Source organism: Danio aesculapii, chromosome 11, assembly GCF_903798145.1.
Source record: "Danio aesculapii chromosome 11, fDanAes4.1, whole genome shotgun sequence".
In the NCBI taxonomy this organism is placed as follows: domain Eukaryota; kingdom Metazoa; phylum Chordata; class Actinopteri; order Cypriniformes; family Danionidae; genus Danio; species Danio aesculapii.
Window position 1 is genome coordinate 12913550 of NC_079445.1, and position 5217 is coordinate 12918766.

Below are 5217 nucleotides of genomic sequence, written 5' to 3' on the forward strand. Positions count from 1 at the left end.
CTTTCATTTTCTGCCAGGCAGGTTTTAAATTCTCTTCCAGTGTTGGGATTGCTGTCCTTATCTTTCTTCCCATTAAGAGTTCCGCTGGACTGTACCCTGTGGATGCAGATGGAGTGGCCCCGTAAGACATGAGAGCCAGCAAAGGGTTTTGCTGTCTCAAAATGTTCTTAGCTACCTGCACACCTCTCTCTGCATGACCATTACTTTGAGGGAAGTGTGGGCTGGAAGTAATATAGACAAAATCATATTCAGAACTGAAGTCTGTGAATTCTTAACTTGAGAACTGTTGGCCATTATCACTTCTTAGCTCACTTGCAATCCCAAAATGAGCAAATGTGGCTTTGAGTTTTTTGATCACTTGAGCCGTGGAAGGGGCAGGAAGTGACAAGATCTCGATATATCTGGAAAAATAATCTAATATAACTTAGTACTGGGATTTGTTGTTCACGCAAATCTACACCCATCTCTCCCAGAGTCTACAGGGTAGTTCACTTGAAATTAATGGTTCCTTCCGTTGTGCCGATCTTGTTTTGATGCAGTACAGGCACTCTTGCACTTGCTGCTTGATGCCTTGTGATATGTTAGGCCACCAAACTGCCTGGTTTGCTCTTTCGCGCAATCTGTGTAAACCCTGATGACAGTTCTCCTCTCACCTGAAAGTACTCTTGAACTGCTTCAGGTGTATCTGCTACATACTCTGGCCAACCATTCCTGACAAACCATAGGACTGACTGTAGCTGACTCTTCTTCAGTTTTCACTCTGATAATGTTCATTTTTTGTGGTCTGGCGGGGACATTGTGGATGACAAAGGCAATATACACAGTTACCTCCAAATGACTGTCTGTGCTTTCAGTGATATTATTTGAAAGAAAATTATAAATAATAAATTATCTTAAGTAAAACAAATACATTTATAGATATGGTATATAATTTCACTCACCTGGGAAATGGAGGCAATTTGAATGGTTTGTGAGTACAATTAAGTGCACAGCATGCAATATTATCTGATAATTGTAGGAAATACTTCCAAAAGGCAACTGACTGACCATGCCCTTAAAAAATGTACCCCCATCATAGTTGTCATAAAGGGTACTATTAGCTATTTGCACCAAAACCATATTTTGCACCGGGCTGTAAACATGTTTTTATCAGCTGTAAAAAAGGCCAATTTACCATTGCAGTCAGAGAACATCTGGATTTCCTGGAGCCAGCCCCCAAAGGCGAGTCGATGAATTGCAGTTTAAGTTACTTCCGTATTGGCTTCACGAGGGAGAGCGGGAGGTTGCCACTTGGCTTTATGCCTTGTACTGCAACCAGCTCCCAGGGGGCGATCTAACAGCTGGAAGCATCGCTCAAAAGGAGGCGTGTGGCACACTTGGTTTTTACCTAGAAGCACAGTACAGTGTTAATGTTCAAACTATTTATAATGTTTGAAGTGACTGACAATAATTAATATTCTTCAAAATAGAAATTAATCTGCCTCATTTTTTAAATCCGTGCAGAGCTGTAGATGATTAGTTAGGCCTACTACTCCCAGATAGCATAGGAATGTGGGCCACTTTAAGCAGTTATGTGGCACTGGTGGTATTCCTTCAGCCCAGACAAAATTAATGTGAGCCTGAAGTGGCCCACCTGTACAATGGCAAAGGGGGGCCAAAGATTCAAATTCATATATGGGCCATTTTATGGATTTGACACTTATGGCAAAATGTAATCTGAATGTGAGCCTAATCTGTAGCCCATGTGAAAAATGATAAATTTGGCCCAAATGATGGAGGAGAAATGTGGGCCACAGTTGTCAAAAATGTGGCATAGTCATTTAAGGGTAATCTGGGTCTAAACATAAAGTGGCTCACACGTGTTAGTGCAAATGTGGCCCAGTTATCTTAAGACATATGTGTGCCATGTTTGGCAAATATTTGGCATAGTAAGCTCTGGCTTTTGCAGCTGTGAGCCTAATGTGGCCCAGAGAAAATATGACAAATGTGGCCCAGTCATTTTAAAACATATTTGGGCCACTTTTGGCAAATATTCGGCACAGTAAACTCTGGCTAATGCAGCCATTAGCCTATAGTGGCTCATAGAAGATATGGAAAATGTGGCCCAGTTATCTTAAAACATATGTGGGCCACTTTTGGTGAATAATCGGCACAGTAAGCTATGGCTAATGTGCATTTGAGCCAAAAAGTGGTTCAGAGAAGATATGGCAAATGTGGCCCAGTTATCTTAATACACACGTGGGCCACCGGAACTAAAGTCACCATCATGGAGAAAAGTGTTTGCTTTAGTTGGGCTCATAGCCCTGAATCTCTTAATATCATTTTGGTAACACTTTATATTAACTACACACTATGAATTTATTAAGCATTAGCAAATAGGAAACTAATTATCTGTTAAGTGTTAACTCTAGATTAATAAACGTTAGTAAGCAGTTTATAACTGCAGCTACAAATGTTCTATTCTTGACTAATAAGCACATTTATAATGTGCTTAATAATTTTACTTTCATACTTTGTAAATTATTTATTTTTCATTACTAAATTAGGTATTGCATTATTTACGAACCAGTTATTTAAGCATAGTTGGTGGTTTTAAAGATCATTCAGAATGAGTTAAATGCTTAATAAACTATGCAAATTAACATTAATATATGTTATTATTCAGGCATATACTAATAGTTAACTTATATGTTAATAAATGCTTTATTAAGTCAACTTCATACAGTTTTGTGACCTAATCTAAAGTGAGGACTATTTATGCTTTATAAGTCCCTTATAAATTACAAGTAAAGGGTCAGCTATATTCTAAACAGGTAAAAAGATCATAAACAACATTATTCATTTCTGAAGATACACAAATGAAACTGTAATAAATAAAAATAAATCTCTGCAACCTTATCTAAAATAAAATTACTGTATAGTTTAAACATTGCATCTTATTATATTGTTAAATTAGTATATTGTTGTTTTATCCAATTGTATTTAATATTTTGACACTCCCGTTATTCAGCAATGTTTAAACTTTACAGTAATTTAATTTTTTTAGACAAGATTGCAAAGATTATTGTTCATGTGATACCAAGCCTTTACTTGTCATTTATAAGGGATTTATAAAGCATAAATAGTCCTCACTTTAGATTAGGTCACACAATTGCATAAAGTTGAGTTAATAAAGCATTTATTAACATACATAGTAACCATTACTACATGCCTGAATAATAAGATATATAAATATTGATTTCAATAGTTTATTAATCATTTACTAACTCATTCTGAATGATCTTAAAAACCTCCAACTACTTTTAAATACTAATGATTTGTAAATAATGCAATACTTTATTTGGTAATGAAAAATCAACCAGCCACAAATTATAAAAGTACAATTATTAAGCACATTATAAATGTGGTTGTAAATCAAGAATAGAGCATTTGTAGCTTCAGTTATAAACTGCTTACTAACGTTTATTAATGTAGAGGTAATGGTTAACAAATAATGAATTCACCAGATGCTAATGCTTAAACAATGACTCATAGTGTGTAGTTATTATAAAGTGTTACCAAGTCGGTTGCAGACACACACGACACACACAAGCAGGGAAATCCATGAAGACGTAATTATGTATTTACCTACATCAGTACATGTAGGTAAATTCCAGACCTCTGAAGATCACTGGACACCAGGAGAAGGATCACAGGAGAGTCGTCGCATGGAAGGATCGGGAGATGATGCTATATGTGAGTATGAGAACCGGCGATGACTGAGTGAAGGTAAGTGCTTTATATACTGTGTGTGTGGTGTGTTTTGAGCATGCATCACATCATGAAACTATTCTAATGTGGGGACATGTCCCTATAGCACCCTTTGGCAAGACACAACCTCTTTGTTATGGATGTGATACCTCTCCAGTATGGATGTGACCAATGTAAAATCGCCAATTGTGTGACTTTGGTAAATCAAATATAATAGTTTGCTACTGTTTTTTTTTTTTTTTTTTGAGTATTTTTACCGTACTGAACTGAATCTTTACAGACCTTAGAAAGGTTTTCACCATTTTGGTAAAAATTTTATATTTTTCATGGCAAGGATGACATTTGTATTGCTCTGTTACAATATAATAATGACATAATGACTAATAGGAACACTGTTGAAAGTATATTAAAATGGTGATCACAGGAGTGGCTGGGCAACTGGAAACAAAGCTTCTCTATTCTAGTCTCGATCACCATATTTATGAAGTAGGCCTATATATTATAGCAGTTGTTTCCATAGTATGAGATTAAACATTGTTTTTTTTTTTTTGTTGTTTTTTAAAAGATTTTTTTTTTTTTTAAGTGATTCAACAATGTTAAACAAATCTGAAAGAATCAATAATATTATCCAGCACAATAATACTTAAGCTTAATCCTTAAACAACAACCAGATTTTAAGAATCAAGGTATGAATCTGTCACATCCCCGGCTCGTTCCTGCTCGCCCAGTCAAAGTTCTCCCTCCGAACCACCTCCACCCAATCCCGTGAACCTTCACCAGACTTCTAATTGCACCTGTTCTCCATCACCCAAGGTAACTTTAAAGACCCACCTTCTCCGTTCACTCTTCGGCCGGTATTGAAGTCAGATGGTTGTCTTCACCTTTGCGCCTTCGTCTTCTCTCCTTCCTCCATGGATGTTCCTTATGAGTCTTCGAGTCCTTAATACTGATCAAGGGAAGTGATTATTCTTTTCTGATGTTTACTAGAAGATCTTCTATCACTCTGATGGACTGTGTGCTTGTATACTCATCAATGTATAATCATTGTCTGCTTATTGATCCTTCTAATCGATCTAGTGGAAAGCTTACACTTGTGTAGTGTTTATCAGAACACTATTATCCATTATCTACTAGATGAACTGTGTCTGTATACTCTCTTTCTGTGTTTACTAAGAGCGAACATCTAGTAAGATTGACCGGTACACTTGTGTTGTGTTCACCAGAAGATCCACTACCTACTAGTTGAACTGTGTGTTCATTGAATGCTACAACTGTTGACACTCATATTGTTGTGTATGAAGACCACAACAGCACATATATCAACCCGTTGAACTTCCTTTGTGATTAGTGACTTTGTTTTGAATAAAACTTGAGAAAAGATCACCTTTGTCTTTCTTGTCTACCAGCGTGACAGAATCCAATTATTTTTTTTATTCAAGTTACAGTTACTATCTACTCATGATTATA